Source organism: Pseudophryne corroboree, chromosome 1 (assembly GCF_028390025.1).
Source record: "Pseudophryne corroboree isolate aPseCor3 chromosome 1, aPseCor3.hap2, whole genome shotgun sequence".
NCBI lineage: Eukaryota > Metazoa > Chordata > Amphibia > Anura > Myobatrachidae > Pseudophryne > Pseudophryne corroboree.
Window position 1 is genome coordinate 383,087,747 of NC_086444.1, and position 23,594 is coordinate 383,111,340.

At 44.7% G+C, this 23,594-nt stretch overlaps 1 long non-coding RNA gene across 2 annotated transcripts in view; it reads right to left on the reverse strand.

Annotated features, from left to right (window-relative positions):
- The window catches only part of LOC134886889 (uncharacterized), a 133,371-nt gene that overhangs the window by 8,657 nt on the left and 101,120 nt on the right, over positions 1-23,594 (reverse strand). For both annotated transcript variants that reach the window (XR_010170983.1, XR_010170978.1), the window contains 2 exons: positions 11,130-11,240; positions 10,608-10,739 (listed from right to left, as the gene is read on the reverse strand). This is a non-coding gene — a long non-coding RNA (uncharacterized LOC134886889). The remainder of the gene's footprint in view (positions 1-10,607; positions 10,740-11,129; positions 11,241-23,594) is intronic.

A 23,594-nucleotide genomic window follows, 5' to 3' on the forward strand; every position in this document is an offset into this window, starting at 1 on the left:
TGCCACTAAACTGACCCCTGACACCTAGCACAGTGAGACAGGATTAGACAGGCAAGTCTTAGAATACAGCCGCAAACTTGCTAAGTTCACAGAGTAGTAACAGAACCCCAGCAAGCTAAACGACTGACTCCAGTCTTACTGCTAGGTCTGGATTGGCAGAGTGTAATACCAAATCCCCAGGCCTATTTGCAGTAAGCAACAAACAAATACAAAGCTACACAGTACTGGCTAACTTTCATGAACTGACTAACCAACAAAGATTCAGCAGCATCTGCTTACCCTGAAAAGAGGCCTTATAAAGCAGGTGCTGTCCACGCCCCACTCAGACCTCACAGACTGTGAGCACAAAAACCAGCACCGGATCCCCTGCCGTGCACAGAGCCTATAACCACTGCACAGCAAAAGACCCGAACCGGAGTATCAGCTGCGCTCAGGTTACTCCACTAGCACTTGTCTCCCGGTTGCCATGACGACGTGGCAGCACAGGGCAGGAGACCCTAACAACACTCCTCGGTGTCTAGGACATACAGTTGGTTGCACTGGGTTGCTGAAGCAATTACAGTCCCTTTCTCATTTTGCACCATACATTTGCCCTTTGCAAACTGGACTCTGCAACCCTTTTTCTCCAGGACGCTTACAGAAATGAGATTGCTTCCCAAATCTGTCACGAACAAAACATCTTGGATGTCTGTAATAACTGTTTCACCTTTAATTCTTAGACATTGTCTCCAGTCCCTTTTACTGTAATGGGTTCACATGCTGTCAGTGAATTAAACCATTCCTGATTACAACTGAAATGCCTACTGGCCCCTGAGTCCATTTACCAGCAATCCTTCTTGTGACTATCTGCTACATTCAATGCTGACTCATTTGGTTTCTCACGCTTCTTCTGCGTACCACTGTTATTTCTCAGTCTGCAATCTGAGGCATTCTGCCCCACCTTGTGACATACAGATGGGTCCACATTTATCTTGACCTTTAATAGGATTAACAGAGACTGGCCAATCGGGCTTAATCCCCTCCTTTAATGACTTAATCCCCTGCTGTATTGTTCTCTTTATTGTATTGCAGCTGAGAACAATAGATGAAGGGTTTATGCTAATAAGCCATGTTGTGCCTAGGCGCAGAAAACTAGTCAAGATAATGGTGGACCCATCTGTATAAAGCACTTGAACTTGAGATTTTTGGACTTAGTACCTTTAGTGTATAAGGCAGAACCCTCAGCGTGTGTCTCGGCTAGAGATGAGCGGGTTCGGTTCTCCGAAATCCGAACCCCCCCCCGAACTTCAACTATTTTACATGGGTCCAAGGCAGCCTCGGATCTTCCCGCCTTGCTCGGTTAACCCGAACGAGGCCGAATATCATCATCCCGCTGTCGGACTCTCACGAGATTCGTATTCTATATAAAGAGCCGCGCGCCGCCGCCATTTTCACTCGTGCATTGGAGATTGAACGGAGAGAACGTGGCTGCGTTCTCTCCCTGAAAAGCTTCATAATCTGTGCTCAGTGTGCTGCAAATATCTGTGCTCAGTGTGCTGCAAATATCTGTGGTCAGTGTGCTGAAAATATCTACGTTCTCTGCCTGAAAACGCTCCATATCTGTGCTCAGTGTGCTGCAAATATCTGTGCTCAGTGTGCTTTATTGTGGGGACTGGGGACCACCAGTATATAATTATAGTAGTACAGTACAGTAGGCCATTGCTGTATCTTGCAGCTCTTTGTCACTGCAAGTATCCATTCCATATCTGTGCTGCATTTTTTATTTTTTTGAGCAGTATATATAGTATTACAGTGCAGCATTTTGGTGACCAACAGTATATAGTTGTACAGTAGGCCATTGCTGTATCTTGCAGCTCTGTGTCACTGCAAGTATCCATTCCATATCTGTACTGCATTTTTGTGAGCAGTATATATAGTATTACAGTGCAGCATTTTGGGGACCAATAGTATATAGTTGTACAGTAGGCCATTGCTGTATCTTGCAGCTCTGTGTCACTGCAAGTATCCATTCCATATCTGTGCTGCATTTTTGTGAGCAGTATATATAGTATTACAGTGCAGCATTTTTGTGACCAATAGTATATAGTTGTACAGAAGGCCATTGCTGTATCTTGCAGCTCTGTGTCACTGCAAGTGTCCATTCCATATCTGTGCTACATTTTTGTGAGCAGTATATATAGTATTACAGTGCAGCGTTTTGGTGACCAACAGTAAATAGTTGTACAGTAGGCCATTGCTGTATCTTGCAGCTCTGTGTCACTGCAAGTATCCATTACATATCTGTGCTACATTTTTTTGAGCAGTATATATAGTATTACAGTGCAGCATTTGTGACCAACAGTATATAGTTGTACAGTAGGCCATTGCTGTATCTTGCAGCTCTGTGTCACTGCAAGTATCCATTCCATATCTGTGCTGCATTTTTGTGAGCAGTATATATAGTATTACAGTGCAGCATTTTGGTGACCAACAATATATAGTTGTACAGTAGGCCATTGCTGTATCTTGCAGCTCTGTGTCACTGCAAGTATCCATTCCATATCTGTGCTGCATTTTCGTGAGCAGTATATATAGTATTACAGTGCAGCATTTTGGTGACCAACAGTATATAGTTGTACAGTAGGCCATTGCTGTATCTTGCAGCTCTGTGTCACTACAAGTATCCATTCCATATCTGTGCTGCATTTTTGTGAGCAGTATATATAGTATTACAGTGCAGCATTTTGGTGACCAACAGTATATAGTTGTACAGTAGGCCATTGCTGTATCTTGCAGCTCTTTGTCATTGCAAGTATCCATTCCATATCTGTGCTGCATTTTTGTGAGCAGTATATATAGTATTACAGTGCAGCATTTTGGGGACCAACAGTATACATATATAGTACAGTACAGTAGGCCATTGCTATTGATATATTACTGGCATATAATTCCACACATTAAAAAATGGAGAACAAAAACGTGGAGGGTAAAATAGAGAAAGATCAAGATCCACTTCCACCTCGTGCTGAAGCTGCTGCCACTAGTCATGGCCGAGACAATGAAATGCCATCAACGTCCTCTGCCAAGGCCGATGCCCAATGTCATAGTAGAGAGCATGTAAAATCCAAAAAACTAAAGTTCAGTAAAATTACCCAAAAATCTAAATTAAAAGTGTCTGAGGAGAAGCGTAAACTTGCCAATATGTCATTTACGACACGGAGTGGCAAGGAACGGCTGAGGCCCTGGCCTATGTTCATGGCTACTGGTTCAGCTTCACATGAGGATGGAAGCACTCATCCTCCCGCTAGAAAACTGAAAAGAGTTAAGATGGCAAAAGCACAGCAAAGAACTGTGCGTTCTTCTAAATCACAAATCCCCAAGGAGAGTCCAATTGTGTCGGTTGCGATGCCTGACCTTCCCAACACTGGACGGGAAGAGGTGGCGCCTTCCACCATTTGCACGCCCCCTGCAAGTGCTGGAAGGAGCACCCACAGTCCAGTTCCTGATAGTCAAATTGAAGATGTCACTGTTGAAGTACACCAGGATGAGGATATGGGTGTTGCTGGCGCTGAGGAGGAAATTGACAAGGAGGATTCGGATGGTGAGGTGGTTTGTTTAAGTCAGGCACCCGGGGAGACACCTGCTGTCCATGGGATGAATATGGCCATTGACATGCCTGGTCAAATTACAAAAAAAATCACCTCCTCGGTGTGGAATTATTTTAACACAAATGCAGACAACAGGTGTCAAGCCGTGTGTTGCCTTTGTCAAGCTGTAATAAGTAGGGGTAAGGACGTTAACCACCTAGGAACATCCTCCCTTATACATCCCCTGGAGCGCATTCATCAGAAGTCATTGACAAGTTCAAAAACTTTGGGTGACAACGGAAGCAGTCCACTGACAACTAAATCCCTTCCTCTTGTACCCAAGCTCCTGCAAACCACACCACCAACTCCCTCAGTGTCAATTTCCTCCTTAGACAGGAATGTCAATAGCCCTGCAGGCCATGTCACTGGCAAGTCTGATGAGTCCTCTCCTGCCTGGGATTCCTCCGATGCATCCTTGAGTGTAACGCCTATTGCTGCTGGCGCTGCTGTTGTTGCTGCTGGGAGTCGATCGTCATCCCAGAGGGGAAGTCGGAAGACCACTTGTACTACTTCCAGTAAGCAATTGACTGTCCAACAGTCCTTTGCGAGGAAGATGAAATATCACAGCAGTCATCCTGCTGCAAAGCGGATAACTCAGGTCTTGGCAGCTGTGTTGGTGTTAAACGTGTGTCCGGTATCCACCGTTAATTCACAGGGAATTAGAGAATTGCTTGAGGTATTGTGTCCCCGGTACCAAATACCATCTAGGTTCCACTTCTCTAGGCAGGCAATACCGAGAATGTACACAGACGTCAGAAAAAGAGTCACCAGTGTCCTAAAAAATGCAGTTGTACCCAATGTCCACTTAACCACGGACATGTGGACAAGTGGAGCAGGGCAGACTCAGGACTATATGACTGTGACAGCCCACTGGGTAGATGTATTGCCTCCCGCAGCAAGAACAGCAGTGGCAGCACCAGTAGCAGCATCTCGCAAATGCCAACTCGTTCCTAGGCAGGCTACGCTTTGTATCACCACTTTCCATAAGAGGCACACAGCTGACAACCTCTTACAGAAACTGAGGAACATCATCGCAGAATGGCTTACCCCAATTGGACTCTCATGGGGATTTGTGACATCGGACAACGCCACCAATATTGTGCGTGCATTACATGTGGGCAAATTCCAGCATGTCCCATGTTTTGCACATACATTGAATTTGGTGGTGTAGAATTTTTAAAAAAATGACAGGGGCGTGCAAGAGATGCTGTTGGTGGCCCGAAGAATTACGGGCCACTTTCGGCATTCAGCCACCGCGTGCTGAAGACTGGAGCACCAGCAAACACTCCTGAACCTGCCCCGCCATCATCTGAAGCAAGAGGTGGTAACGAGGTGGAATTCAACCCTCTATATGCTTCAGAGGATGGAGGAGCAGCAAAGGGCCATTCAAGCCTATACATCTGCCTACGATATAGGCAAAGGAGGGGGAATGCACCTGACTCAAGCGCAGTGGAGAATGATTTCAACGTTGTGCAAGGTTCTGCAACCCTTTGAAATTGCCACACGTGAAGTCAGTTCAGACACTGCCAGCCTGAGTCAGGTCATTCCCCTCATCAGGCTTTTGCAGAAGCAGCTGGAGAGATTGAAGGAGGAGCTAATACGGAGCGATTCCGCTAGGCATGTGGGACTTGTGGATGGAGCCCTTCATTCGCTTAACCAGGATTCACGGGTGGTCAATCTGTTGAAATCAGAGCACTACATTTTGGCCACCGTGCTCGATCCTAGGTTTATAGCCTACGTTGTATCTCTCTTTCTGGCAGACACAAGTCTGCACATGTTCAAAGACCTGCTGGTGAGACACTTGTCAAGTCAAGCGGAACGTGACCCGTCAACAGCTCCTCCTTCACATTCTCCCGCAACTGGGGCTGCGAGGAAAAGGCTACGAATTCCGAGCCCACCCGCTGGCGGTGATGTAGGGCAGTCTGGAGCGAGTGCTGGCATCTGGTCCGGACTGAAGGACCTGCCAATGATTACTGACATGTCGTCTACTGTCACTGCATATTATTCTGTCACCATTGAAAGAATGATGGAGGATTATATGAGTGACCGCATCCAAGTAGGCACGTCAGACAGTCCGTACGTATACTGCCAGGAAAAAGAGGCAATTTGGAGGCCTTTGCACAAACTGGCTTTATTTTACCTAAGTTGCCCCCCTCCAGTGTGTACTCCGAAAGAGTGTTTAGTGCAGCCGGTCACCTTGTCAGCAATTGGCGTACGAGGTTACTTCCAGAAAATGTGGAGAAGATGATGTTCATCACGTGGAGACATTCACCAGCAATTGCCTCCAGAAAGTACACAGGGACCTGAGATGGTGGATTCCAGTGGGAACGAATTAATACTCTGTGAGGAGGGGGATGTACACAGTGAAAGGGGTAATGAATCGGACGATGAGGAGGAGGTGGACATCTTGCCCCTGTAGATCCAGTTTGTGCAAGGAGAGATTGATTGCTTCTTTTTTGGTGGGGGCCCAAACCAACCAGTCATTTCAGCCACAGTCGTGTGGCAGACCCTGTGGCTGAAATGATGGGTTTGTTAAAGTGTGCATGTTCTGTTTATACAACATAAGGATGGGTGGAAGGGCCCAAGGACAATTCCATCTTGCACCTCTTTTTTTATATTTTATCTCTGCATCATGTGATGTTTGGGGCTAATTTTTTTAAGTGCCATCCTGTCTGACACTGCAGTGCCACTCCTAGATGGGCCAGGTGTTTGTGTCGCCCACTTGGGTCGCTTAGCTTAGTCATCCAGCGACCTCTGTGCAAATTTTAGGACTAAAAATAATATTGTGAGGTGTGAGGTGTTCAGAATAGACTGGAAATGAGTGTAAATTATGGTTATTGAGGTTAATAATACTATGGGATCAAAATGACCCCCAAATTCTATGATTTAAGCTGTTTGAGGTTTTTTTTTTTTTTAAACACCCGAATCCAAAACACACCCGAATCCGACAAAAAAAATTCAGGGAGGTTTTGCCAAAACGCGTCCGAATCCAAAACACGGCCGCGGAACTGAATCCAAAACCAAAACACAGGACAGGAATACATTCTTGGAACTGCAGCAGCTTGGCTCTTACAATTTCTGTTGTCAGCTTGGTATCAGACTCCATAGATACTACCAGGAAATTTAATTTTGGTGTTAATTTCTGTAACATCACCACCACCACTTCCTCATCACCCACCTGTGCCTCCTCAGATGCCAACTGCTGAGCTATTGATAGTATTTTATCAATGTAATCATTCATGTCCTTACAGGCACTTAACTTTGTCCCATACAGTATATGCCTCAAGTTTATTCTTCTCATCAGACCTTTGTCCTCATACGCCATTTGCAGAGCTGCCCATATGTCTTTGGCTGACACTTTACAGCTGATAATGGAGTAGACGTGATGTTCCACCGCCAAGCTTATTGTCCCGATGGCTCTATCCACTTCAACTGGGTTTGGGTTGCTCCTGGCTCAATTGTGACTTTCCACAACTTATCCCGCTTAAGCTGCATCTCCATGAATCTCTGTTTTAAAATGCCTTTCCGACTTGGGGTCCTGGGCCCATAACCTGTTGGCAGAGTGTTGCGGTGTCGAATAGGGATGTTAGTCCACACAACGGCACTTAACTAGGATGATTGGTTTATTCATGTAACAGAGATAACAGCTTGTAATATATAGAAAATGTTCTGCAGCAGCAGGAACTCACAGTATATATGTAATGCAGTACAGCGATTCAGTACACAGAGGATGTGGCTGCATACACACAGGGTGTGGCTGCCGGGTAGACAAGGTCACACACTATGGAGAGCGAAAGCTACATGTCAGTGCAGTTTGTCTCTCCCAGGAAAAACTCTCTCAGACTGTGCACTAAGCACTTTCTCCTGCACTGAGCTAACACTAGGAGGGAAAACACTAGAGCAGTGAAGTTACCTCTAGTGCTGGGAACGGAGACAGACTTCAGAGTAATCCACTGTCTAACAACTTTGACAGGGAAGGTGGGCCTCTCTCAGCTCTGGGCCCCATAGCAGCTGCACTCCGTGACCTATGGTAGCTACGCCATTGAACCTTCTCTATTGTCTGAAAAGTGTTTGGAGCCTATTGGTAGGTACTAGTAGAGCCACATTTATGTGACCACGTAGTTTAACCCTTAATCAGGTTTACATTTAATGTATTTACAATAGCAAGGTTTTATAAGGCCTTTTAAGAACCAACATTCCCTGTATTTAACTGAAATATAGTTTGAAATGTAATTAGGTGAGTCACAGAGCATGTATGACTTTTTTAATGTAAATGTCAGTCACATAACTCAGGCACTGCAGATGGTTGAGTGTCGTTGATTAAAGCCTATTGTTTATATAAAATGTTGTCCCAATTTCTCTTGCACCCCATTTTTGCATATGTAAGCCAATTCTTGTCAGATACTTCCACAGGTGCTCATTAATTGATATGCTTGGGTGCAAGGCCGGATTATAGGTGGGGTGGGGTGATCCCTCAGGGGCCCACACACATTGCGGTCCCCCTCACTGCCACACACACATCTTGCTTGTCTCCCTACAGTGTCACTCTAAGTAGGAATTCTGCGTAACCTTCCCCGATCAGAGGACAACATAGACCGTCACATTGTGGCCAATCAGTGGACGGAGAGGTCCGGGTCAGCTAATGAGAGTGCTTGTTCTGTGAATGCAGCTTGTTGTAGTACAGAATGCGGCCCAAGGCTGCTCGTGTTGCCTTCACCCACAGTTTCCATCTCAGCTTTCTTTTTATTTAATGTGGGACTGGGAGTGGAGAGAAAAAGCCAAACGCAGGTGGCTTCATCAGTACTCCGATTGGGCAGCATGATGAGGCTGGTACTCAGAGAGAGAGAGTATGTGTGAACAGAGATAGGGTAAGGGACACCGCAACATAACATAGTGGTTGTGGTGATTGAGATAGTGTATGTGGACACATCTGACAATACAGTACATAAAGTACACACACACACACACACACACACTCCCTCACGCACACATATATATATATATATAAATATATATATATATATATATATATATATACTGTATATATGTATATATATAAGATGTACCTTGCTGTGATGTTTTAATACACTTGTTTCTCTACAAGACCCTGAGTGCCACAGATTTTTCTCCAATCCATTCATTAATAGTACTGAGGGCACCGGGGCACATTAGTCTACAGAGGAGTGCCGGGCTTTGCATACTATATATATATATATATAGATGACCCTGAGGACGGGGTGATTACCCCGAAACATGTCGGAATAAACTGACCACTTTTTTTCTGCAATTCACGTCTGCCTGAGTGCCGCCTTCTTCATCCATCTATATTCAGAGGTCTTCGCCTCCAGGAGGGCACCGCAGCACATATCATTCTATCAGAGTGAGTGCCGAGCACATAGCATCAAAATAAATATATATATATATATATATATATATATATATATATATATATATATATTACAAGATGATCAATTATCATTCCAGACTCTGGGACAGTTCAGACCAGGAGAGAGGAACACACTAAAAAGGAGAAGAGAGGATCTCATACGGGACTGCATCTACTCCTGAGGCTATAAACTGCAGATTACCTTTTTCTTTTTTTCTTTTTTACCAACAATCAATACTGCAAGTTGTGAATGACATTTGCCCTAATTCTCAGCCATTGCAAATTGAAGTCAACTAATGTAGTTCTTTACAACTAATGAAGCCTAAATATTCCTCATACTTGGATAAACAAAGGCTCTTAAACAGAAAGTATCAACCTTAAATAACAGGCTAATTGAAAGATCAGTTGTTGAGGGAAGCTCCGCCTAAATGATCTTGAAAACCCCTGATGAAGTCATTGATGATAAAACGTGTTTGTTCACGTATTTTCAGGAAATGCAATGATCTAAAGAACCATATTGTAAAAGCAAATCCAAGATAGGGGAACCCCCATCTCAATTGTATTGTTTTAATGCTACAAATGTTTAAAAACATTTGAATAAATTGTTGTATTTTTAAAAAAAAATGTATTTAGTTGTACTCAATGATCAGGATATAGGGGGTCATTCTGACCCGATCGCACGCTGAAGTTTTTTGCAGCGTAGCGATCGGGTCAGAACTGCACATGCGCTGTTGCCGCAGTGCGCAGGTGCATGGCCACCTGTCACTGCGCTATGATCGCATCTGCATGATTGACAGGCAGAGGCGGTCGAGGGGCGGGAGGGGGCAAAATGGCGGCGTTTGGCCGCCGTTTTGTGGGCGCGGTCCGGCCAACGCAGGCGTGGCCGGACCGTGCGGGGAGTGGCCCGCTGCGGCTGTGTGACGACACACGCAGCCACTGCGGGCCTAGGAGCGAAGAGTAGCTCCTGGCCAGCATGCTAAACCTGCGCTGGCCGGAAGTAACTCTTGAAGTGCAAAGGTATCGCCGCTGTGCGATACCTTTTCACTTCTGTGGGGGGGGGGGGGTGGCACTGACATGCGGAGCGGACTGGCCCTGTGCTGGGCGTCCCCCCGCATGTCTGAGTTCATGATCATAGCTGTGCTAAATTTAGCACAGCTACAGCTACGATCAACTCGGAATGACCCCCGTAAAGTACAGATTTGTTATCTCTATCATCACTATATATGTTTAACACCCCAAAAAGGTTTCAAACTAGTAACTGTAAGATTAGGCACCCCCTGAGAGACTTTCTATATATATATATATATATATATATATATAGAGAGAGAGAGAGAGAAAGAGAGAAATCAATTTGCTCTGGCACTACGGTCTATCTAATTACTGGCTCTGGTGCCCTCCTGTGGGGTGCAACCCCGAGATACACATACAGTCCATATACCGGGCGGCACTCAGAGACTTGTAACCAGCAGTAACAGTGCATAAAGACCCCGCAGGGTGTACTTTATTAGGTGATGTTTCGGGGACTTCTCCCCTTCTTCAGACAAAGCAGTGCAATATAAGTGACATTAAATACATGAATTAAACAGTGATCTTACCCCCTCCTTGCTTGCGTCAGTGAGTCCCAGGTCCCTCCGGCCGCCTTCCCGCCGCAAGCACTTCCGGTCGCGGCTCCCCCGTCGCGCCGGTAGTGACGTCACTCATCTGGCTCTGGGGACCATGGCAACCAACTGGAAGCATAAAAAACTCTATTAAAACACCATGCTTAGTGAAATAATTACTGTAAGAGTAGATATTGTATCCATTAGACCCAACACCTCCAAGACAAATAAAAACACATTACATTGTCAGAAGTGCAAAGTGCCAAAAATAAAAAATAAAGTGCAAATACATATACAGTACATGTTCAGACTAGCTAAATATATTAATACAAGTACTGCTTTAAATTTAAATAGCAGATGAATAGAGGTGGTACTCGAGTCTTAATGCTGTGACTTCTTTATTAACTTAATCTGACATGTTTCGGGTAGCAGGCAGCCCGCCATCAGCCATAACATGTCTAACAACAATACAAACATTTATACCCGCTCGAAACCTCCCCAGGCATTGATTAAACTCACTGGTCCGCCACTGCCATTGTTTCGCTCACATGGACGGACCGGTGCATTGGTGTATGATGTCATCCGGCTGCGTAGGGACAGGCTTGCAAATTAGTGCATTGTCATAGAAACCTGTATAACAAAAAACAAGACATACAATCACTAAAAACCTTTAAAAATGTAACCATTGTGTTGCGTTAAGTTTTGTTATTCATGTTAGCATAAATCTGCTTGTACATATTACAAATCTGTTATCAGCTGTATATCAGAATCCAATGTGGCAAATTATTTAACATGACTCATTTAACCCATGAGGTGACAAAGTATCTTATTGACAGATCACTTACTTTCAAGTTGTAACAACTTCTTACCACGATCCCCCCCCCGTTGTGAAGCGGGTATCTGGTCAATGATTTTACATCTAATACTAGCTATACTATGGCCCACTGTGGCACATTGTCAGGCCACAGGTTGATCAATAAAACCACTTAACAGTGCTGCACAAAGAAGAGTCTACCAATGAATTGGGATTGGGCGCAATTAGGACTGGGTTTCTGTTAAAGGGTAAGTTGCTACCTAATATAGGTTAGTCAAGCGTAATACACATGTAGAAAACAAACAAGAAAAGAGGCAGCGCTGGTAAAGAAAATCAGATGTATTGTCAATAAAGATTTAGCAATTTATTCTAAAATTATTAAGATTTGTTCTGGCTGGGCTGTCTCAGGGCATCACCATTTAAATACAAAGTCACTTCTACATCATGTTTGATATATGGGGTTGACATTTGGACGTGGGGCCCCCCGGACTGTTCTGGCTGGGCTGTCTTAGGGCATCACACAGTCACTTTTATATCATGTTTGTCTATTATTCATGTATGCACATTTTTTTCACATACTCTTCACCTTTGAATACTTAATAGCGACCTTCACATACCTATACCTTATATTACTTTATTATCACTATAATTTAGTGTGATGCCCTGGAGGAGTCCTTTGCTGGATCATGTTTTGGGGTTCCCTGCGTCCCAGATGTTGGCCCCATAGTGTTAGGGACCAGCTCGACAAGAGGTGAACTGGACGATTGGTGGGCAGGCCGATATCATTGGCCAATGAAATATCAACAACCTCTTGTGATAGATTATATTTTATTACATTGAAATGTAATGATCGCATAGTGCATCTGCACCCCTTTTGTCTGTGTATACTACTTTATTCTCAGCAGCATAGCCCCTTTCATTACTGGAGAGTGCAATTTAGAGCCATTTCCGCTACTAAGTATGGAGTCATGTCTGCAACACCACCCACTTGACTATGCCACACCCTACTGCATTGCTGACCTGTCTGCACACTTTCGGATGAGCCTGCTGACAAGTCGGCAACTATGAGACACACTTATGCACGTAGGGTTTTGACAATGATGTGTCAGATGAGGCCACCAGATACGGTATGGGTCCTGATTCAACCATGCCATCTGCTACGAGATTTATACCAAAGCTGTACATATAAAGATATTAATAATAGCAATATTAAAGTAAAGAAGGATATGTAAATTTCATGGACAAACCGTGTTTTCTTATGCATCAAACAGGAAAACAACATTCCATGGAAACCCATGAAGTACAGTGTAAATACATTTTCCCAGTTCTTCATATACAGACATAAATAATTTTACCTGGTCAGCTTACCACTAGCTTTGTCATCATCTGTGCTAGTACATAACATAAGGGTTTCATTGGTAAGGGCCACTGTAAAAGATCCAATTGTACAAATGTGGTGACTGACTCCACTAAGAGACTGGGCCCGCGACAGAGGCTTGGCACTACTCCTATGCAGGCTTTGCAATTTGGAAATGTCAGAAGGGATGTTTTCTTGGAAAAAAGCCACCAGAACAGAGCCTGCATACTTTATCCTAGGAGTTAAGGAAGCTTTGTTTAATGGGAAACAGATTACTTCTCTCCCTGCAAAGGAAGTTCTGCGGTTAAAGGTTTCAGCTTTCACATTCTTTTGGAGCTGTTCCTGAACCAGAGAAAAATACCCTTTCACCACTATCACATTTATTTAGTATATTCCCAACACTACCCGATGAGTCCTTTATGGTGCATGTACAAATACACAGAGGACCTATCCGTTTTCTAACAAGCTATGGTCATGTAACTATTACTATCCAGATCCTATTCTTTTCACATAGTCCTCATCCAGATTCTTGTCTTCTCTTCCACTTGTACCGTTATTTTAATGATATACAGTATTTCAGAAATCCTGTGGTAATACCAGAGAAAGTCTATAGTAGAACCCACATATTACTCCCCAATGCACTTCGCTGGCACAGAACATTCAGACAAACATTCACACTAGCTGACAGCAAACAGTATGATGTTGTATGGTTCATGCTAGAGAAATTTTCCTCACCCATGTTACCTGAGCCATACTACCAGCCCCAGAGGGTGTTTCCTTAGCTTGCTGTTATTCAGAAAAGAGAGGGAATCAGAACATAGGCTTTATATCCATTTGGCAGTATGGAAGTGCAGAGATGGGCTCAGTGCCTGACAATGTTACAAATATTATCTATTGCTTATGAGTTTGTCTTTTACTAGGCATCATTTGCAAAAAGAAAAAGTATGCCCAACTGATTAATTAGTGAAATATTTTGAAGCTACTGTAAGCTCTTTCTCACTAACGTGAGGGTGTCACAAACCGTTTTTCTCCACAGGTGTTTCAAATATAACAAAAATGAAGCAATTATCAGTTACTAAACAAGTGTTACCCAAGAGATCTAGACAATGTTTTGCTATTTGTAACCGAAAACTAAATCATGTCATTTTTAATGGATCGCCTGGGATTTCTTTACTAACTTTAGTGATGAGCAGTATATACAACTTTTTCCGGATACATAACCTATGGCATTTTAGGAGAAGCTTAAGTACATTGGATAATAAACCTGCACAAGTTGTCATGAGTAATGTGGCAGTACAGTACTTTAGTCAGAACATAGAACTTAATGAATAGCTCAATCAGCCTTTACAGAACAAGGTGGCTCATAGAGGGATGCAGTTAAAATACTGTCTGTCAGGATCCTGGCGTACAGGAGACCGACAACTGGTGAAAAAACACTGTACTGAATCCCGACCTCCGCCAGGTTATTTCCATTCTGTTGGTGGGTCCACGCAACCAAACAGAGGCGGATTGGCACACCAGGACACCATGACAGATTCCGATGGACTGGTCCCGTATCCCCTTCAGCCAGGCCGATTCACACTCAGACTGGGCTGGCTCACACTGCTTCCAGTACTTGCGGTTCATTGGAATGCAATCCGGAAGTTAGGCTAGCAAGCACTTCTGGGAGCCGCTAGCTGTGAAAAGTGGGGAAGCTGTTCTACCAACAGGGGACCTAGAGAACCTTCAGAGAGGTTATTTTGAATTACATTATTTGTGTAATGCGGTGCTATACATGAAGTGCGGTGCTATGCATGTAATGAAGTGCTATACGTGTGATGTGGTGCTATTCGTGTAATGTGGTGGTATTCTTGTAATAATGTGGTGGCTATGTATGTAATCAGGGGCGGATTGGCCACTGGGACAGGTTCCGCTGTGCTGGTCCTCTGTGACTGTGTTTCACTACTTGTATGTGCTCCCTCCCTGTACTGTGCTGTATGTAGTGTGTGCTCCCTCCCTGTACTGTGCTGTATGTAGTGTGTGCTCCTCCTCCCTGTACTGTGCTGTATGTAGTGTGTGCTCCCTCCCTGTACTGTGCTGTATGTAGTATGTGCTCCTCCTCCCTGTACTGTGCTGTATGTAGTGTGTGCTCCCTCCCTGTACTGTGCTGTATGTAGTGTGTGCTCCTTCTCCTTGTACTTTGAAACATATAAGGTTAAAAAAAGGGGTTTGTAGAATGAAAAATCAATAAAATCAGAAGTAGATTAAAGGCATGACAGCAGTGTCAGTAGACACTGAAAGTGGGCATATTATTATTATTATTATTATTATCATCAGCTATTTATATAGCGCACACATATTCCGCAGCGCTGTACAAAGAATATTTGCCCATTCACATCAGTCCTTGTATATTCAGACATACGGATGTACATTAGGGCATGTACATCAGGGCATGTCAGGGCAAGGGCATTGTAGCAGCATATGCATAAAGTCACATGTAAAAATTAGCATAGCGTAAAGCAAAGGAGGCCCCAACTGTGTCTATCTCAGAATCATGACCTCTGAGGAGTGACCCACCTTCTTGACATACCCATCCCATCCCCCTCAACAGACTCCACCCCAATTAGGGCTGCTTCCATAAATTTCCCAGGCTGGTGTACGATCCCAATCCACCCCTGCCACCAACTGAGTAGGAATATAACCTGTGGCAAGCGAAGTGAGCCACTGGGCCCGTAGCGTAGCGAGCCCGCAAAGGGACTCCATGCCTCGCTGCCGGGATTCTAACAGATGGGATTCCGCTGTCGGTATACTGACAGCCGTCATCCCGTCTGTCGGTAAAACATATCGATTCCTCACAGACTTCCATAGGGCAGCAATATTATGCTGTGGCTCTTAAAAATATTCAGTCCCACAGGAAAATTGTCATATACTATTTTCTTTATACAGTGCATTCAGAAAGTATTCACAGCGATTCACTTTTTCCACATTTTGTTATGTTACAGCATTATTCCAAAATGGAATAGATTAATTTTCCCCTCAAAATTATACACACAATACCACAAAATGACAATGTGAAGAAAGTTTTTTTGAGATTTTTGCAAATTTATTAAAAATAAAAACTAAACATCCCATGTACATAAGTATTCACAGCCTTTGCTCAATACTTTGTTGATGCACCTTTGGCAGCAGATACAGCCTCAAGTCTTTTTGAATATGATGCCACAAGCTTGGCACACCTATCTTTGGGCAGTTTTGCCCATTCCTCTTTGCAGCACCTCACAAGCTCCATCAGGTTGGATGGGAAGCGTCAGTGCACAGCCATTTTCAGATCTCTTCAGAGATGTTCAATAGTATTCAAGTCTGGGCTCTGGCTGCACCACTCAAGAACAGTCACAGAGTTGTCCTGAAGCCACTCCTTTGATATCTTGGCTGTGTGCTTAGGGTCGTTGTCCTGCTGAAAGATTAACCGTCACCTCAGTCTGAGGTCAAGAGCGCTCTGGAGCAGGTTTTCATCCAGGATGTCTCTGTACATTGCTGTACTCATCTTTCTCTCTATCCTGACTAGTCTTCCAGTTCTTGCCACTGAAAAACATCCCCACAGCATGATGCTGCCTCCACCATGCTTCACTGTAGGGATGGTATTGGCCTGGTGATGTGTGGTGCCTGGTTTCCTCCAAACATGACACTTGGTATTCACACCAATGAGTTCAATCTTTATCTCATCAGACCAGATTATTTTGTTTCTCGTGGTCTGAAAATCCTTCAGGTGCATTTTGCAAACTTCAGGCACGCTGCCATGTGCTTTTTTTACTAAGAAGTGGCTTCCATCTGGCCACTTGACTGAACAGGCCTGTTTGGTGGATTGCTGCAGAGATGGTTTTCCTTCTGGAAGGTTATCCTTTCTCCACAGAGGAATGTTTTAGCTCTGACAGAGTGACCATCGGGTTCTTGGTCACCTCCCTGACCAGGGCCCTTCTCCCCTGATCGCTCAGTTTAGACGGCTGGCCTGCTGTAGGAAGAGTCCTGGTGATTCCGAACTTTTTCCATTTACGGATGATGGAGGCCATTGTGCTTATTGGGACCTTCAAAGCAGCAGATATTTTTCTGTACCCTTCCCCAGATTTGTGCCTCGAGACAATCCTATCTCGAAGGTCTACAGACAATTCCTTTGACTTCATGCTTGGTTTGTGCTTAGACATGCACTGTCAAGTGTGGGACCTTATATAGACAAGTGTGTGCATTTCCAAATCATGTCCAATCAACTGAATTTACCACAGGTGGACTCCAATTAAGCTGTAGGACCATCTCAAGGATGATAAGTGGAAACAGGATGCACCTGAGCTCAATTTTCAGCATTATGGCAAAGGCTGTGAATACTTATGTACATGTGATTTCTTAGTTTTTTTATTTTTAATAAAATCTCAAAAAAAACTTTTTTCACGTTGTCATTATGGAGTATTGTGTGTAGAATTTTGAGGGAAAAATTAATGTTTTCCGTTTTGGAATAAGCCTGTAACATAACAAAATGTGGAATAATTGAAGCGCTGTGAATACTTTCCGGATGCACTGTATCTGTGAATCAAAATGAATAAAAAAAAATGTTTTTGTTTAAAATTTGATGCTATGGAGTATTTTGTGTTGATCAGTACATTTTCCAACCAATTAGTTTTGATTGCATGAGGGGATATAATAAAATGTCAAAAATGGTGTTAATACTTTTTCTAGATATTGCACAAAACTCTGAATACATACTGATCAAGCTTTATTTGCATACTGCAATGTTATAACTCCCAACTTTTGAGTGTATGCACTCGGAGCATGCCATGCTGGAGGTGCGACCGCGGGCAGAAAGGGGTGGAGCTATGGTTGGAGTGGTAGGACCTAGCGCCCCAATCCCTGTTGTCATCATTTTGGGGGCGTGTCCAGTGTTTTCTGAGCGGAAGGCGGCCCTTGGCTCCACACCCTGCAGTGATAGATGCCTGGTGCACAGCATCTATTCAGTGATCATCAGCTGCTTTGCAGAGTGCAGCAGTGGTGATCACTGGCTCTCCCAGTTGGGAGGTATGCAGTGTGAAAGCATTGTACATACACATCTGTGTGCATGCTTGGACGGATCTCTGACGTCTCTTGCTGTATGGTAAATGGCCATTTCTGGGTAGCAATTGGGCGTATGCCACCTTGGAGCTAGCTTCCTCGGCCCCCCAATGGTGGCTCTCCTCTCCCCTCCCCTCAGAGTCCTGCACCCCGGGATTACATCCAGGCTGAACTGCTCCCTACACACTACCAGCTGCCTTGGTAGCACTGTGCACCAAGAGATAGCTCCCGGTCCCCAGCATATGGCACACACAGCCCTGCAGCTCCAGGTTTGGGCTCCCGGCTGCAGTGGCTTCCTTGCATCTGACCACTCCCTAACCCCAGCAGTGGGGGTTAACAAGCCTCATTATCGCGGCCGCGGAGTTCGAACAATGGCCCAGATTTATCAAGCCTTGGAGAGTGATAAATTGCAAGGTGATAAAGTACCAACCAACCAGCTCCTAACTGTCATGTTACAGGCTGTGTTTGAAAAATGACAGGGGCTGATTGGTTGATACTTTAACATTGTGCAGTTTATCTCTCTCGCTTCAAGGCATGATAAATATGGGCCATTATTTTAAAATAAATTTTCTATTTAAGCATAGTGCTGTTGATGCATTTTAAACATTGCACCTAGCACTGAACATACATTTAAATATTGTGCATCAGCACAGGGTTAGCTCCTTCACTGCCGCGGCTGTCATTAGCCACGTGGGGGCAGCAGGAAAAGCTAGAACAGGACTGGGACCCAGACACACCCAAAAATGAAGGTCAGCTTTAATTCTACACAAATTTAGATTTGAGTTTTGACACGCCCCTCTCACATCTAAATCTCTCTGCACTTTACATCTGTCCTACCTGCAGTGCAACATGTTCTTACCAAGGTACACAGCTACTTGCTCTTTTGTTATGTTATTCTCTAATCAGAATCAGGCCCTTTGTGCATATCAGAGTCTTATGCATCTCAGTCACATCTACATTTGCAACTTAGTGGGTTTAACAGGGCAGCATCTGGGTGTTCACACAAAGAATAAGTGTTCCGTGGCTGTTTAGATGGAATTGCAGGTTATTTAGAGGGGAGTAGACGCAGAGATCTGGCTAATTTCAGATGGAGATCTTGCACCAATGTTAGTGAAAATCTGCCCTACTACTTATGATGGCAATGATTTGGTGGTGCGGCTGCATAAATGCATCCAACCTCTGAATACAGGCCAATATCAGCCGAATTGCATATGACTATTCATCAGGTCATAAGTGGCAAAACAATATAACAGCCTGGGTTTTTGAATTGAGAGACTGCCTCTATACAAACATATATATGTCCATATCTGAGGGCCCAGAAATACATTATTCAATGGAAACCATTTTATATTGTCTACTCACAAACTGTATAATAACTAGAGATGTGCAGCGGGCACTTTTTGTGTTTTGTGTTTTGGTTTTAATTCTGGTTCCATTCCATGCTCGTGTTTTGGATCTGGATTGGTTTTGCCAAAACCACCCTTTCACGATTTGGTTTTGGATCTGGATGATTTTTGAAAAAAACATAAAAACAGCTAAAATCACAGAATTTGGAGGTAATTTTGACCCTACAGTATTATTAACCTCAATAACATTCATTTCCACTCATTTCCAGTCCATTCTAAACACCTCACAATATTGTTTTAGGCCAAAGGGTTGCACCGAGGTGGCTATATGACTAAGCTAAGGGACACAAGTGTGCGGCACAAACACCTGGCCCATCTAGGAGTGGCACTGCAGTGGCAGACAGGATGGCAGATTTAAAAAATAAGCCCCAAACAGCACATGATGCAAAAAAGAAAATGAGGTGCAATTAGGTAGCTGGATGGCTAAGCTAAGCGACACATGTGTGCGGCACAAACACCTGACCCATCTAGGAGTGGCACGGCAATGGCAGACAGGATGGCACTTAAAAAAACTAGGGCTCAAACAGCACATCATGCAAAGAAGAAAAAGAGGTGCAATGAGGTAGCTGTATGACTAAACTAAGCGACACAAGTGTGCGGCACAAACACCTGGCCTATCTAGAAGTGGCAGTGCAGTTGCAGACAGGATGGCACTTAAAAAAAACTAGGCCCCAAACAGCACATCAAGCAAAGAAGAAAAAGAGGTGCAATGAGGTAGCTGTATGACTAAGCTAAGCTACACAAGTGTGCGACACAAACAACATGGGACGTGCTGAAATTTGCCCAGATGTAATACATGGCACAGGAGAGCATACCCCTAAACCCAGGCCCGCCATCAGGGGGGTGCTGTGGGCACAGCAGTCCCGTCCTTTCTAACAGAGAGGAGAGGGCCCGGGCTCACTGTGCCTCCGCTCGCCTGCCGCCGCCCGTCCCCGTCTTCCGACGGCACCGTACGCCGCACATCCTTACCGATACTCAGGTTCCCGTTCCAGAGGCTATTCTCATGCTGCCCCGGAAAGCCTGCTGAATTCCCCGGAATCCTACAGCCTGCGCATGTAGACCAGGGGCAGAACTTGATGGCCGGCCACGGCACACAGCGTCGTGGCAGTGCAGGGCGACATGGTGACCACTGTGCAGCGGCGGCAGCAGCGGACCCCCACTCTCGTCTCCGACGAGCATTGGAAGCAGCTGGCAGTTAGGAGGGGGAGTGATGGGGGAACTGGCCTGGAGTGGAACTCTTTTAAGTTCGGTGGCAGCTGGGAGCTCGGGGGAGAAGCAGAAGTAGGAGTGAGTGTAGTCTGCACCAGACTCGTGTGTGTGTGTGTGTGTGTGTGTGTGTGTGTGTATATAAAGTATTAGAGTCTAAATATGAATTCTAAATATCGAACACTGTTTGAAAATGAAAACAAATTATATATATATATATTGGGGGGGGGGCGAGGTGCCCTGCCTTTTTGTCAGTCCCGGGCCCCACAATTTCTGATGGCAGCCCTGCCTAAACCACACACACACACACACACACACACACACACACGCACACACGCACACGGCAAAGCCTGTAAAATTAATATGGATAGTAATAACCCTTTTATTTGGAGCTATTATAATAATATGCAGCACAGGCGAGCGTACCCCTACACCACACAGGGCAAACCCTGTAAAAAGTATTTGGATAATAATATAAGTAATGTGTATAACCCTTTTATTTGGAGTAAATAATATACAGCACAGGACACCACCACTGGACTGATGCCGCACAAGACACCACCACTGGACTGGACTTAAACGGCATGACCCCTGGAGTTGTACGGCAGTATCAGACAGGATGGCACTTTAAAAAACTAGTCCCCAAACAGCACATGATGCAAAGAATTAAAAGAGGTGCAAGATGGAATGGTTTTTGGGCCTTCCCACCCACCCTTATGTTGTATAAACAGGACATGCACACTTTAACAAACCAATCATTTCAGCGACAGGGTCTGCCACACATCTGTGGCTGAAATGACTGGTTTGTTTGGGCCCCCATCAAAAAAGAAGCAATCAATACCTTCTTGCACAAACTGGCTCTACAGAGGCAAGATGTCGACCTCATCCTCATCCTCCGATCCCTCACCCTTTTCAGTGTGTACATCCTTCCCGGAGGAATTTATAATTCATTTTGATGAACATCATCTTCTCCACATTTTGTGGAAGTAACCTCCTATGCTAATCGCTGACAAGGTTACCGGCTGCACTAAACACTCTTTCAGAGTACACACTGGAGGGAGGGCATATAATCCTCCACCATTCTTTCAATGGTGACATAATCATATACAGTGACAGTAGACATGTCAGTAATCGTTGGCAGGTCCTTCAGTCCGGACCTGATGTCAGCACTCGCTCCAGACTGCCCTGCAGCACCACCAGCGGGTGGGCTAGGAAATCTTATCCTTTTCCTTGCAGCCCCAGTGTAGGAAAAAAATTAATGAGGAGCTGTTGACGGGTCACATTCCGCTAGATTTGACAATTTTCTCACAAGCAGGTCTTTGAACCTCTGCAGACTTGTGTCTACTGGAAAGAGAGATACAACGTAGGCTTTAAACCTAGGATCGAGCACGGTGGCCAAAATGTCGTGAATCCTGGCAAAGCGGATGAAGGGCTCCATCCACAAGTCCCACATACTTTGCAAAAGCCTGATGAGGGGAATGACCTGACTCAAGCTGGCAGTGTCTGAACTGACTTCACGTGTGGCAAGTTCGAAGGGTTGGAGATCCTTGCACAAGACGGAAATCATTCTCCATTGTGCTTGAGTCAGGTGCATTCCCCCTCCTTTGCCTATATCGTAGGTGGATGTATAGGCTTGAATGGCCTTTTACTGCTCCTCCATCCTCTGAAGCATGTAGAGTATTGAATTCTACCTCGTTACCACCTCTTGCTTCAGGTGATGGCAGGGCAGGTTCAGGCATGTTTGCTGGCGCTCCAGTCTTCGGCATGCAGTGGCTGAATGTTGAAAGTGGCTTGCAATTTTTCGGGCCACCGACAGCATCTTGTGCACGCCTTTGTCATTTTTCAAAAAATTCTGCACCACCAAATTAATAGTATGCGCAAAACATGAGACGTGCTAGAATTTGCCCAGATGTAATGCTCGCACAATATTGGTGGCATTGTCCGATATCACAAATCCCCAGGAGAGTCTAATTGGGGTAAGCCATTGTGCGATGATGTCCCTCAGTTTCTGTAGAGGTTGTTAGCAGTGTGCCTCTTACGGAAAGCGGTGATACATAGCGTAGCCTGCCTAGTAATGAGTTGGCATTTGCAAGATGCTGCTACTGGTGCCGCTGCTGTTGGTGCTGCGGGAGGCAATACATCTACCCAGTGGGCTGTCACAGTCATATAGTCCTTAGTGTGCCCTGTTCCACTTGTCCACATGTCCGTGGTTAAGTGGACAGCTTATGCTCTTACCCAAAGTTTCACAACTTGACACTGACTTCTGATGAATGCACAGCGGGTGACGTATAAGGGAGGATGTTCCTAGGTGGTTAACATCCTTACCCCTACTTATTACAGATTGACAGATTCAACACACGGCTTGACACCTGTTGTCCGGATTTGTGGAGAAATATTTCCACACCGAAGAAGTGGCTTTTTTGGTATTTTGCCCAGGCATCACAATGGGCTTATTCATCTCACGGACAACAGGTGTCTCCCCCGGTGCCTGATTAAAACGAACCACATCACCATCAGAATCCTCATCGCCAACTTCCTCCTCAGCACCAGCAACACCCATATCCTCATCCTGGTATACTTTAACAGTGACATTTTGAATATCAGCCTGCGTGAGAGAGGTCTGTGGACAAAGTAGGTAACGGAAGCCGGGTGCATGGCAGCAAGTGAGAAGGAGGTGCAGAGAGCTGGAGCAATTGCAAGGAGGAAGCATGGTGATGCAGGAGAGGACCCACTCAGATAAGTATTGATTATCTACTTTTTTGTGTATGTGATTGAATTGGCTATTTCTGCTGTGTTGTGAATATTGATTCTCTTCACAGCTAGGTCATAGTCAATATCATATTGCATAGTTTGTATTGTTTTGCATTGTTCTTCGGAAGGTAATAGGGAGTTAGAGTTTTCAAACAAATGGGAGGGGCCGTGATTGAGAGTCTCACTCAGTGCGTGTCATGTAAGATGTATGCGCACCTGGAGCAGCCGGCCCAGTGCGAATACATATGCAAAAGATGTGTGCAAACGATTGCCCTGGAAGCCCAGGTAACTGATCTAGAACAGACCGTTAGGCGACTGAAGGATATTCATAATGTCGAGCAAAGTTTAGATGTTTTAGAAGTTTAGAAGGGTGGAGG